General features: G+C 37.6%; 1 long non-coding RNA gene across 1 annotated transcript; it reads left to right on the forward strand.

Moving 5' to 3' along the window:
• The first annotated feature begins 8,277 nt into the window (after positions 1–8,277).
• LOC127797954 (uncharacterized) lies at positions 8,278–14,019 on the forward strand. The gene is made up of 4 exons (XR_008022309.1): positions 8,278–8,754; positions 9,936–10,163; positions 10,717–10,808; positions 13,781–14,019. It is a non-coding gene; the product is annotated as an uncharacterized LOC127797954 (long non-coding RNA).
• The last annotated feature ends 612 nt before the right edge of the window (positions 14,020–14,631 follow it).

Consider the following 14,631-nt stretch of genomic DNA (forward strand, 5'->3'; position numbering starts at 1 on the left):
CATTTGAGGGTAGTAATGCAAACCTTAAAAGACCACAAGTTGCACGCGAAATTCTCAAAGTGTGAGTTCTGGCTTATGCAGGTAGCATTTCTTGAACATATAATTTCAGCAAAAGATATAGCCGTTGATCTAGCAAAGATAGAAGCAATTCAAAATTGGCAAGCATCTAAGACTGTTGGGGAAATTCGAAGGTTTCTTGGACTAACTGGATACTATAGAAGATTCGTGGAAGGATTCTCAAAGATATCTGCTCCATTTACCCGATTGTTGCAGAAGAAAGTTAAATTTGAATGGGATGAAAAATGTGAGCACAGTTTTCAAGAGCATAAGGCATGACTAATCACGACACAGATTCTAGCAATGTCGACGAAATCAAGAAAATATGTGGTGTATAGTGATGCTTCTGGAATAGGCTCAGGATGTGTTCTAATGTAAGACGAGAAGGTAATTGCCTACGGATCTCAACAACTAAAAAGGCACGAGCAGAACTACCCAACTCACAACTTGGAGTTAGCAGCCATAATTTATGCCTTGAAGTTGTGGAGACACTATCTATACTGAGCATAGTTTGAGATTTTTACAGATCACAAAAGTCTGAAATACATATTCTCTTAGAAATAGTTAAATATGCGACAAAGAAGATGGATGGAGTACATGAAAGATTACTATTGTATCATCTCCTACCATCCAGGGAATGCAAACGTGGTTGCAGATGCTTTTAGTCGAAGAAGTTCGGAGATTGTGGCTAGCATGATGGTTAAGGAATGGAAAATGATTGAAGAATTCAGTCGTTTGACAGTAAGTGTCTAGCCTAAACCAATCAAAGGGTATTTGACAAATCTGACAATCCAACCTGATATGGTGAATCAAATCAGGTCAGCTCTTCAGATAGATGCAAGAAGAAGTTAATGGATAGACGAAAATGAACAAGTAAAGGCACCTGAATTCAGTTACCGTGATGGTATACTTCAGTTCCAAGGAAGGACCTACGTGTTGAAAGATCAAGACCCGAGGCAAGTTATCTTAAAAGAAGCTCATCAAGCTAGGTACACCATACATCCAGGGTCCACAAAGATGTATAAGGACCTTAGGGAAGTTTATTGGTGGCCTGAGATGAAAAAAGTACGTTGCGCAATGCGATACTTGTCAGGGTATCAAAATTGAGCATTAACGTCTGGGAGGAATTCTACAATCTCTGGACATTCTCGAGTGGAAATGGGATCATGTTACTATGGACTTTGTGACCAACCTACCTCGAAGTCCTAAAGGAAACGATGTTATTTGGGTAATAGTGAATCGATTAACCAAGTCGGCACATTTCTTGTCTATTAATATAGGGCAACCAATTCATGCTTTAACTTAGCTATATATTGAGGAAATAGTTTGATTACATGGAATCCCTGCAAGCATAGTATCAGATCGAGACCCACGATTTACGTCAAGATTTTGGGAAAGTTTCCACAAGTGTATGGGAACACAACTGAAGCTTAGCACGACTTATCATCCCCAGATCGACGGACAGTCTGAGCAAACAATTCAAACGCTTGAGGATATGTTGAGGGCATGCATTCTAGATTTCTTAGGAAGTTAGGAGAAGCAACTACCACTGGTGAAATTTGCCTACAACAACAGGCACCATAGTAGTATTGGAATGGCCCCCTATGAGACGTTGTACCGGCGAAAATGCAGAACTCCACTTTGTTGGGTAGAAATTGGGAAAATAGAATTGATTGGAACCGAGATAGTGTAGATCATTACCGAGAAGATTAAAAGAATTCAGGAAAGAATGAGAACAAGTAAAAGTCGTTAGAAGTGGTATGCTGACCACCGAAGACGAAATTTGGAATTTCTGATCGGTGATAAAGTATATTTGAAAGTCTCTCTATTTAAAATAGTGATTCGAGGGAAAAAGAAAGAAAAATTAAGCTCAAGATATATCGGTCCATATGAAATTTTGAAGAAAATTAGACCAGTAGCCTTGCCAGTAGCACTAGCAAATATCCACAACATGTTCCACGTATCCCAACTGGGAAACACGAGCCAGATCCTACACAGGTTCTTCGAAATGAGATCATAGAGATACAAAATGATCTAACCTACCTTGAAAGGCCAGTTCAAATCTTAGATCAAAGGGATCAGGTCTTAAGAAACAAGGTTATCTCATTGGTAAAAGTGCTATGGAGAAACCATGACGAAGAAGAAGCCACCTGGGAAAGCGAAAAAGAAATGAAAACTTCATATCCACATTTATTTAATTGTGAGAATGAGTGATTTCAAGGACGAAATTCCTTTTTAGAGGGGGATGATGTAATACCTAGTATTTAATATCAAAGGTATTTTTGAAAATTATGGGGTTAAAATGGAATTTATCAAAGTTTTGGATCAATGTGTAATATTCAAAACTTGAACAAAAAGGTAAGTGACCTAACCAAGACAAAAATTGGAGGGTAAAAATGTTCAAAGAGTCATGGGATGTCAAAAACAAGAGATTTATAAAGGTTTTGGGTCAAAATTACGCGATTAGGGGCATTTAGCCAAAGTACAGAATCTAGAAATTAATGGAGGGTGGTCAAAATAAGGATTTTTCTAGACTTTCAAGGGTGTAGTGACACATCCCAAACTTTAGGGGGCTAATGGTATTAATGAAAAGCCAAGGGTTTGAGTGAAAGGGGCATAATCTTGAAATATCAAAAATTGGGGGGTGAAAGCGCAATTATCGAAAGTTAGGTGTGAAACCTGTAAACCACCGGCCAACTTTGGACGACCGTCGTCGGAACTACCAAAGGGCACCAGGATGTGCTCCAAGCCATGATGGTTCGAATGAACCAAGCCATTGGCTGAGATCAACGGTGTAGCGACGGGAATTAATTTTTAAAGAAAATTGGAATCTGACGAAAAATTTTGAAGCAATTTGGTCACCATTTGGCTCGATTTAGGGCTTGATATGATGAGGTTTGAAGCTTGGCAACTAGGAAAGCTTCTGATTGGTTGAAGAATCGGTCAAAATCGGGTATAAATAGGGGTCAAATGGCTGAGGGTTTCAAAACAAATTGAAGTAGATTGGTTGTGTTTTAGCAAGAATCGAGCCTCAAGAATAAGGGGCTTTTGTTCCTTGAGTGCTAGGGAGGTTTTGGTATAGGTTTAAGAGGTTTCAGTGGCTTGGCCGGAAAATCGGCCTTCGCCGGAGCCGACCCTGTAAACGGTCGTTTGAGACCTTTTCGGTGGCTTTTTCTGACAGTTGAAGGTACCCTTAGGATTGCCTCTTCAAGTACTTCAAGACCCTGTAGCTTGTTTGGCAGTTGTAGGTTGTCGTTGGTGGCCATCATCGGAGAATACGATTGGAGAAGACAAGGCGCGTGGGTGCATGCGCGAACTTTAGTCACAACCTACTTATTTGGCGCATGAGGGCACGTGAGGTACATCCAGGCTCCGAAATTAATTTTATTATTTTTGTAAAATTATTTTAGGGATATTTATGTAAAAATATTTGGAGAAACTAGGTGTTTAGTATTTATTATGGATTTTCAAAGGAAAAATGGTGTGGAAAAATAGAGAAAAAATAAGAAAAATTAAGGAAATTATAGGGAAAATGGAAATATTGATTTTTATAGTCATAATGGTAATCAAGAGACGACTTGACTGTTAGAGGAAAAAGATTATACGATTTTCGAGGTGCGACACGCTTTTCGAGGCAAAAATCAATTTTTTTTTAATTAAGGTGAGTGGTTCTATTCCAGTCTTACCGTTGTTTGAAAGTGTCTTGATGTGTATATAGTGAGTTTAGGTGAGCGATTCAACCTTCCCAAGCTTAGGATTGGATGTGTTTGAACCAGTTCCAATGAGAGGTTATACTCTCTAGAACTTGAGATATATTGAATAGGCATTTTACTTATTTGTGGCAGCGTATGCATATTTTTCATGTGGAATATTGCATCAACTATTTTACTTAAAAAAAGTTGGTACATGGTACGTATTTTCCTCATATCATCGAGGTATTGATTTTGTGTCGTTATTGAGGTGGATCTTCTTGAGAATGGAGCAAGGTTAATTCTGGTGATCGGATGACATGGTAGGGCACTCGGTGATTAAGTATGTCGCGGCAAGTTCAACCCCAAAGGTGAGTGGAATGGATTTCCACTAGAGGTTGAGTATGCTAGGGAGATTTCTTAAATTAGACGTGTTGCATGTGGTATTTGTTTATATATGTCATGTTCATGTGTTATTCATGCATTTAGTAAACTATATCATGCCATCAGTTAGATGTTTTATCATTTAATCTGGGTTATGCCCTTGGAACATTCAACGTTTCAGTCAAGGACTACTGCAAGGGCAAGGACGTGGTCAGTTGAAGGTCAACGGAATTTATTGTGATAGTCATTGTATCGTTTTGGGGTGGTGGTCTTTATTTTGAAATATGTATGGACAGGTGCATGATAGCGTTATTATCATTTTGTAGCATTGTAATACTTATCTTGCTATATATGTACCCCGTGGTAGGCCACGGTACTTGATGTTATGATATTATTTTTCGTTGCGTATATTATGACTTGTTTAGTTTGAGATTATGGATCTTGTTAGAGAAACGGGCAAGATTGGGGTTTTCGGGATTTTCATCTGCATGTGAAGATTGTTCTTAGAAATCACTGCGAGTGCCGGCCTATGTAAGCATGTGAGATTGTTCGTTGGATCGTTGTATGTGTCAAGTATGTTGAGAGTTGTTCTTGCTGCACTACGTGTGATTATCATGGAAGGAAAAAAAATTTCTCGAGAATTCCCTTATAGTGGCACGCCCGACGAGATGGAGGTGTTACACATAATTCTCTTTAAAAAAAAGGCGATAGAGAAGAAGATATGTAGATAGAGGTTAGAAGAAGAAGTATATGATAGAGAAGAAATATAGGTTGGACTTGGACGAAGAAGAAACACAAAATAGTTTCTTGGGGAATGCCATTGTCAATATTGATATTCTAAAAATTTATTAAATAAAGTGAGAGAATGAAATTTTGACTTGGATGAAGAAGAAGCACATAATAGCTTCTTGGAGAAAGTCATTGTAACTCTTGAGATTATAAGAATTCATTAAATCAAGTGAGAATAAAATTTAAAGTTAACAAGAAAGAGAATGAAATTTTGAGTTGTGACTGGAGATGAGTATTATTGATAAATAAAATATTAAATGACCTAATTATTCTAAGGTGAATAATTAAAAAGACAAAAAGAATAATTGGATATTATCTACCTAAATAGGAAAGTCCGACTTTGAAAGGGAGCTGCCGCCTAATGTATTTTGCCTTTCTTGTGAGCTTTATGATTGGAAGGATAAGGAGGAGAGGAAGGTGCAGCGAAGTTTCGCGGATGTGACGTGACTTTTAATATGTTTCATGATTTTAGCAAAAATATAAAAGTCGGTAATCGAGCAAAAAGTCAAGTCAGTAGAGTCAGTCAACTAAAGTTGCGTGCCTTTTAGTTGTCGCATGTCCTGCGAAACACAATTGTGTGAACTCTTCCTCTAATGTTTTATCGATTTCTAAATCTTTTCTTGGAATATAAATTTTAATTTTTATATTTTGAACAACAACAACATAAATAAAACTCATCTTTGGCCCTTCTCATTGCCCAATAATTTTCACAATAAATTAATGTACCCACCCATGCATATCTCTTCATTTGAAACCCTATTCATCGTGGAAGATGAGAGGCTTCAATAAATGAAAGCCCTATTCCACCAACCCCATCCCCCAATTGAAATGTGGATTCATTTGTATTGTTGAATATTATAACGACAGTGTAACATTGAAATCAACTCAAAAGTTTGACCATAGCTGCACAAACGCGAGTACATATATATATATATATTATTTTTTAATTGTGAACTGTCACAATTTAAAAATTTGGCCGTAGGCACAAATGATAAAAATTATCTTTCATATGATAAAAAAATAATGTTAATTGTAGTCCTATCAATATTAATATTAACATTATATAAAATAAAACGTAAGCGTATGAGTCCCAAAGTTTTACTAGTAATGAAAATATCATTAGAATATTGAGATATCACCCACAGGACTGATGTAATAATTCTACAAAAAATAATTAAAAATTTAACATCATAACACTAATTATTATTATCTTAATAATAATAATAATACCGTAACTTTTGTAAAGCTAGAAATCTCATTTATTTACCGTTTTAATTAATGATATTACTAATAAATAATTATCATTAAAATTAGAATAATAATAAATAACCTTATTATTAATTTTATTATGAATATAACATTTGTCGCAATTAAAGCGATGGAGACCAAGAAAAAAAAGCTGGCAAACTTTGAATTTAAAATCATTAAATAGAGCTACCACCATGACTTTAGTCGATAAACCTACCACCACAACTAATCACTTTAGAAGTATAATTTTCACCCCCAAGGCATAGTCTAGTGGGAAAAGAATAGGTTGGAAATTTGTCTAGTAACTTCCGGTATAAGTTTGATTTTTGAGAAAAGTATAATATTTTTTTATTTAAAAAAATTTTAAGAGCGAGATTAATGGTGTCAAAGCTTACTATCTTAGTTATTCGGACATATTTTTCAATTTATCTCCTCAATATAATTTTAGGAGGGGGTGATTGAAGACACTAGTTATAGGGTATAATAAAAAAGAAAAAGTGTAATTTCTCACTATTTTACTTTAAGACCAATAATAATAATAATAATAATAAATAATAAATATAAAGACAATCACCAGCTGCCATCTAGAGCAGCGTTAATCTCACGTTGGAAAATAGAGAATGTCATAAATCTCTACTACAGACAGACAGACAGACCGACCGACATGGGAGGGTATGCGTGGCACCTTCGTGGAAGTCACTCATTGTGGTGTGGTGTTGGACTTTTAGGCAAAAGTTAAAAAGAGCGTGTGGGTCGGGGGGGGGCGGAGAATAAATTATTATTGTCATCAATCACCGGCAGCAATCTAAAGCAGCATTAATTTGACTACGCTCTGATTCGTGAGCTCTTCCACAGGGTCAGATGCGTTTATGGACGGGTTTACAGAAGTGATATCTTGCAACAGAAGTGATATCTTGCAATATTTTGACTGATAAAATATCGTAAGATATTGGTTAAGTTAGAAGCGCTTGCGTAAAAATTTTTAGGGCTTATCGGGAAAATTTTTAGGTTTCTTCCTTCGGTTTCTTCCTTCAGATTTTAGTTTGTCAAGGGCTTTTAATTTGTCAAGATCTTCAAATTTTAGTTAAGAGGCTTCTGCTTAAAAGAGAGATTTGTTGTTGATTTTATTTAGATCTAAAAGATCTGCTTGCTGAAAAGAGGAAAAAACTGTGGGTTTTTGAGATTGTCGACAAAGGGGAGAGAATAAAATCAGAACAAGAGTAAATCCACAGGAAAATCCCAATGTCTTCGAAATGATACGGCTTCCTGTAATTGATCTTTCATTTCAAACTAAAGCATCTGCCATTATTCATCAAAATTTCAGAAATGAGAGCTTTTTACATAAAAAAATCTGTTAGTTTCCTTTGGATATTGACAGACACCTCAAAACATGCGTAAGATAAAAGAACAGGATAAATCTACAGAAACAGATTCAGTCTTAAGAAACAAAAAAACGCACCCACAAATTTATCATTGTTTCAGAAACTACTACAACAGACGGAGATGAGAGAGAGAGACGGCCGCTCCTGGTGTTCTGATGGTCTCGTCGACGGAGATGAGAGAGACGGAGTAACTCGAGAACAGTCCTTCAGTTGACGAGGACGGGAATGGCCGCATGGAAAGGAATGGGGTGCGATTGAGAGAGACGGCCGCTCCTGGTTAGGAATTGAAAGGATGAGGAGGAGGAAGACCCACCCTATTTGGTTTGCGGGAAATATTACCAACTTGTTAGGGACATTTTTGCTCCTGGTTAGGAATTGAAAGGATGAGGAGGAGGAAGACCCACCCTATTTGGTTTGCGGGAAATATTACCAACTTGTTAGGGACATTTTTGTCAAATCAAGACTTTCGGTAAAACGTCGGTAAGGCCTTTCTGGCCCTCCAGAATTTTCCCCGATTCGTGGCGTGTTTGGAAGGTGGGACATTGTAGATAGGTAACTTATAATAAATTGATAACCCCTTTTGTGGTCTTAAATATGTTACAGATGGCAGCTTCATAGTGGTGGATTGATAATGGATGACTCCAGACCACCGGATGCGCCCCTCAACGGCCATTATAAGGGTCCCATTTTGCTCAGGATTTCTACTCCTTGCTTCTTCTAGTCTTCGAGTTCCTACAATCTTGCGAGTTCTTGGTGTTTTCCTTTCATCTTTGGGGCCTACAGTCCAGAATTTTTTTCCTGTTCGCGCTCTCCCTTCGCCGACTTTTCTTCCTGTTCGCGCTCTCCCTTCGCCCGTTTTCCTTTCATCTTTGGGGCCTACAGTCGAGAATTTTCTTCTTGTTCGCGCTCTCCCTTCGCCCATTTTCCTTTCATCTTTGGGGCCTACAGTCCAGAATTTTCTTCCTGTTCGCACTCTCCCTTCGCTGACTTTCTTCCGGTTCGCGCTCTCCATTCGGCCGTTTTCCTTTCATCTTTGGGGCCTACAGTTCAGAATTTTCTTCCTGTTCGCGCTCTCCCTTCGCCCGTTTTCCTTTCATCTTTGGGGCCTACACACTCCAGAATTTTTTTCCTGTTCGCGCTCTCCCTTCGCCCGTTTTGCTTTCATCTTTAGGGCCTACAGTCGCTTCGCCCACGACTTTGACTAGGTAACTTCTCGAATCTGGATACCTTTTGTTATTGTGGGTTTATGTTGGGCATTGTGGGGATTTTGTAATATCCTAAATTCTCATGAAATTGTTATATAATTTAGATGAATTTAAAATACTGAAAAGTAACTTGATGGTGAAAATAAATTGTCAAATCAACTGCAGGAAATATCTTGAGATTGAGACTTCAAAGGAAAATAATATGTCATTACTAAGCCTCCCGAGATAAGATTTTTAGTATCAAAATAAATTGGATCGAAGTTAATTTTCGATACAGCTTCAGTTCGGGTTGAAAACTAAATTGTCGTTAGAGAGCGCCTCAAAATTTAAATGTTTAAAAAAAAGGATATATTATTGACAAGTACTCTAAGAATGTTTGATATAGATTATAGTTATTTTAAATAAAAGATGTTATGGTTAAAAAAAAAAATTCAGAATTTGTAACGTAAGGCATGGTCGCCTGTCTCAAATCGTGGAAGACAAATTCGGCAATGGGACAGCTGTACTTCGACAGGGCATGACCAAGCATGGGCCAAGATCGCGTGAGGGTGAAACAACGGCCTCTGATTGGTCAGAAAACGGACGAATTTGACTATAGAGTGCCTCGAAATTTAGATGTTTAAAAGAAATGATATATTATTGACGAGCACCGTAAGAATGTCTGATATAGATTATAGTTATTTTTAATAAAAGATGTTATGGTTAAAAAAAAAAAATTCAGAATTTGCAACGTGAGGCATGGTCGCCTGTCGCAAATCGTGGAAGACAAATTCGGCAATGGGACAGCTATACTTCGACAGGGCATGACCGAGCATGGGCCAAGATCGCGTGAGGGTGAAACAACGGCCTCTGATTGGTCGGAAAACGGACGAATTTGACTATAAATAGCCGAGTTTTGGTCGAGGGTTTGCATCAAAGATTTTACTTCGGATTTCTCACATTTGGGAGCGAATCAGAGGTCAGGGTTAAGGGGCTTTTGTTCCCCAGGTTGTGAGAAGCAATTTTGAAAATTTTGAGAATTTTCGGAATAGTATAGGGAGTGTTTTCGCATATATATATATATATATATTTGGCCCACCTATATATATATATATACATATTGCATGGGTGTTTAAATCGAGTTGTAGAGTGATCGATCGAAGGATCTAATAAGGGGCTTTTGGTTGTGAGGCTATGGGCAGATAATCTGGAAAGTTTCATGTTAATCGGAGTTCGAATCGAAGGTCAATTTGGTTCGTCAGAGTTCGTTGGCGGACGGCTTGGGTGGTCTATTTTCAGCCAAATTAAAGGGCTTTCGGTGGTGTTTTTCGACAAAGAAGGGTACTATTGGGATCGACTAAGGGAAAGGAGCAACCCGGTGTCATCAGTTCGATTTTCTGGTGTGCCGGCGCCAGAGAAGATGACTGAAGGTATTTTATGTATTTTCTTAAATGCTGAAAATATAAAAAATTTAAGAAAAAATAAATTAAAGGAAATAAAATTCTGAAAAAATATCCTGAAATTCAAGAGAAATGAATAGTTTATTTTGATGAATTTTTATCATGGAAATTTCTTGAGGAGATAATTATTTTAGATTTTTTAAAGGAAAGGTAAATGGAAAATAAATATGAGGGATTTTTAGAAAATTCTGAGAAACGTCCATAAGAATAAGAAATTTATTTTATGAATTTTTGTGATTTTTCATGGAGGAAATTCGAAGGAAATCAAGGATAAATAAATTTTCTCAAGGAAAAGTAATTATGGAAATTGGAGAAAATAGGAGAAAAATCTGAAAAATTTCCAGAAATTTCAGAGGCTTAAAAATATTGTTTTATGAATTTTTGTGGAGAAAAATTTAGAAAAATGCTTGAAGAGGTATTTACTTGAAATTATCGAGAGAAAAATAGGAAGAAATTAGAGAAAAATAATGAAAAAATTGAAAAAATAGATATTGATTTCCCTTTGAATGCGTATGATGTCTAGGGTATTGTTGAGGCTTGAGGTTGAGTTATAGTACGCCTGGCACTAAAATCGAGGTAGTGCACGAGGATCGAGACAATCTGAATACATTCGAGGTGAGTGGTTCTACCAGAAAAACTTGTTTGTGGCATGTGAATGGTTTACTATGAGTTGTTCAATCCAATTCTTGTGCATATTCTTGTTACTTTTGATCACTTTTGATTTATTGTGAGCGGTTGGTTTCGTGCGATGGTTCATCCAAATGATTATTTACACATGCATTTCGTACGATAAATTACATACATTGAAATGTTCATTTTATGTTATACATGTTATGATTTTTGGCATTGGCATGTTATGTGTTGTCCATGTGAGACGTGGGTTGTTAACCTATGACATGGCCCTTGAGTGACAGCACTCGGGATATGTGCCGAGCATTAATGCTATGTGGCCCACTTGGGACGGGGCTAAAGGGAACTTCACTCTACGGTACTCAAGTGGCGGGGTAGAAAATGGACACCACCTCGGTTGTTGGCTCAAGTGGCGGGGCTGAGAGTGGACACCACCTCAGGTTCTTTTGAGTAATAGCATTAATACCAATGTGTCATTGATTTCAGGGATAGTGCTGATGTGATACTCTTGGGATTAGAGTTGCGTTGGGTTTTGGAATGCTTTTGAGTAGGAGCGTAATTCCTAACAATGATAATGAGATGATTTCCGAGTTCATATGTCAAGGATGTCCCTCTTAAGCATGATTGTGTTTACCAATGGGTCAATGTGGTCGTGTCGCCTTTAGAGAGATTGCATTTTCCCCAGATAGGGCTAAGTACTATGTGGGATTCTCTTAAGCTAGGGCATGTCAGGATTTGTCGGTTTTATACATGATTTGCATATATTCATGAAAATATTTTTGAACCCACTTAGATGATTCAGCATCTAATTTGGACTATATCCCTGGAATATTCAAACGTTCCAGGTGAAAGCAGTGGCGCCAAGGGAAATGATGTCGTCAAGATGTAGCTGCTATGTTTAGTTTTTGTAGGTTTTGTCTATGATTACGATGTTCAGAAGTTATGTATTATTTTGATATTTTCATGTGAAATATTGATTTGGTTATTTAACTATAAAATGAATTTGTCGGTTATATATCATTGAGGTTTCGATCTTGCTTCCGCTGATGTAATTGATAATACCTATCTTAGTCTATTAATTTTTAAATTTTGATATTGTCAGGAGATGATTATGATGAGGGTATGTATATCGAGAGGTTTATGTTGTGTGTATAATGTTGAAAAAAAAAAATATTCTCGAAATCTTGAGGTAATGCACGTTCTAGGAAGACTGGGCGCTACAGATTTTACCAAGTGCGTGAGCAATTTATCGCTTCGCTCATTCTCACGACTGTGTATCCCTTTTGTAGGCAAAATGCCACCGCAGTTTCCAAAGAAAAAGCTGAAGGCACTCTACAAATGGAAGAATGAAACTATGTTGGGCTTTGCGTCGGTTGACAAAGCAGCTGGGAAGGCCTTAGCCCTGCCAAAGTTAGCTCCCTTTGTCGTACGACCCCTACCCACGGTTGTTCCTACCGAGGTCTTGATTCCCTGTCCCGAGGAGTTGTCTCAGCACAATAAGAAACAAAGGGGCTCTGAGTGGGAGGCAAGATCATCTGGTGGTTTAGACCTTGCTGGGTTTAAGACTTACTCGGTCTTATTCCAGGATCCCAAATTTTGGAGTGACCTCTTTATTGATGCTCATCTACATCCGTTGTCGGAGCGAAAGAGGCTATTGGATCTTGGGTAACTTGTCACGTTCCACTAGGTTGAGCACTAAGTACTCCAGTTTACTGTAGATTGTCGATTGCTTAAGGCAGATACCGTGAGCCAACTCACCAAAATGAAGTAGGATTACGAAAAGAAACTAGATCGGACTCAGGAATCAGTGAAAATGGAAGTAAGGAAGGCCGTGGAGATAATCACTGCCGAGGCAAAGAAGTGGGTCGACGAGATCGAACTTATAGTTGACATTCTTCAAAGCCACCTTGGACCGAGTAATTGTAATATTAGCTTTCGCCTTCATCTCCTTCTCGGTCACCTCAGCTTTGTCTACCACAACCTCCTCCTTCAACCTTCTTGACCCTTGGCCCATGACCCAAATCTTGGCCCTCAACCCTGGTTCCATCTTAACCCTAGGCCTGCGACTGGATCTTAGCCCTGTGCCAGTCTACAACAGTATCATTGCAGCCGCATGATGGGTATTCCCGTGCCCGCTCAAAATCTCATCCTCATTAATGGCAGATCTCATCCTCATTAATGAAAGATCACATCCACATTAATGAGGGTTTCATCGGCACCATGCCACCATCAGGGAGCCCCGTCGGCATCGGATATCTAGTCTCATCACCCTGCAAACGCACGATGCATGCATATAGGAAGACCTATCCTCCTTTTATATAAACCAATTTTCTTTAGAGCTAAAGTATGTCCTCTTCTACCCTACTGATACTTTGCCTATTTACTCTCTTACTCACTTGAGCGTCAGAGTACTTGTAGGTGCCCGCCACCCCCCGACTGACCGATCACTGGAAGCCCCCGTCCGACCATCCTTTTTGGTCGAAAGGAACGTTGTTAATTCAACTAAGACCATGAAGACCTCAGATGATGAACTTACTTGTAGCGTTTTCTTGGAGCAAGTTACTATAGGAGAACTCATTCGTAGCTTGCCATGTTTGCATCAGGTTTGTTTCACATTTTTACTACACTCACCACTCTAAAGCATTGAATTTCATTCAATTAATGATATTGTTGAATGACAAATGTTAGATAAAATTACATGATTTTCCATTGGTATTGTACTAGAGATCCACCATTTCAGGGCCTTCATTTGTAAGTGCTGACAAGAAGATTCATCACATTTTTTTTTTTTTGTTTATGTTATTTTTTTTATAGTGATGATGATGATGATTTGGTTGTTAAAATGAAAATTAAGGAACATGATTTATTTTGGGTTGTAATAGAACGTTATTTGTTTTTTTATTGTATTGTCTATGTATCCAAATGTTGATAAAGATTTTGGGGTCTTGTTTGCAAAGGAAAATGAATCGGGCCTATGTGAAAGGGCCGACGAACGGAATTCACCCACTAGCCAATGCAGCAAGAAAAAGCCTGAAGATGGTTTCAATGATTTATGATGAATACACAACTCATGATTGAATTTAGATAACTTCAATTTGTTTTTTTTTTTTCTTCTAGCTTCTGCATTGTCCAATTAAGCATTGTTTGACAGACTCGATTATAAAATGTTCATCTAAATCACACTTCATCTGTTCATAGAGCTGTTGTATATGATTATTGGCACTAAATGTATAATTGGTCTTCTTTTTTTTTATGATGTAACTCAAGAAATTTATAATACTTGACTATGCACCACATGTATTCTTTTCATCTTTTTTCACAATGTTGAAAATTTAAATATAATGCTAAAAAAGGGTTAAAAACGTGTATCAAATTATTGATATGAGTATGGTGGTGGCCCTTCAGGTCTTTAAATTGGTAATGGATATGAATATGCAAATTTAAATACAATCATGTAGTGGTGGCCTTAAATGTTGTAATGATTAAAGCTTAATACATTGTTTGTTTCTTTCACACTAATTCAAATGAAAGTTTAGAATAAACGAATGGCCTCAACCTTATGAAAACCAGAAAAATGGGGTAGAAATAGCAACATGCATGCACTTACAGAAAGAATGAGAGAAACACTTATAACCAACCATATCACTAATTTTCGACCATAAGTGAAAAATGCATTGCTAGTCGCCATTGGCCACCGTGGCCGGTGGTTTTCAGCGATCAGAGGCAACCACCCGACACCTAAAAACTTATCGACCAATGTACCCAAAAACCAACAAGATTGAATGGCCGAATCTTTATAGATCTAAGT

The sequence above is a fragment of the Diospyros lotus genome, chromosome 3 (assembly GCF_014633365.1).
Source record: "Diospyros lotus cultivar Yz01 chromosome 3, ASM1463336v1, whole genome shotgun sequence".
NCBI classification, from domain to species: Eukaryota; Viridiplantae; Streptophyta; class Magnoliopsida; order Ericales; family Ebenaceae; genus Diospyros; species Diospyros lotus.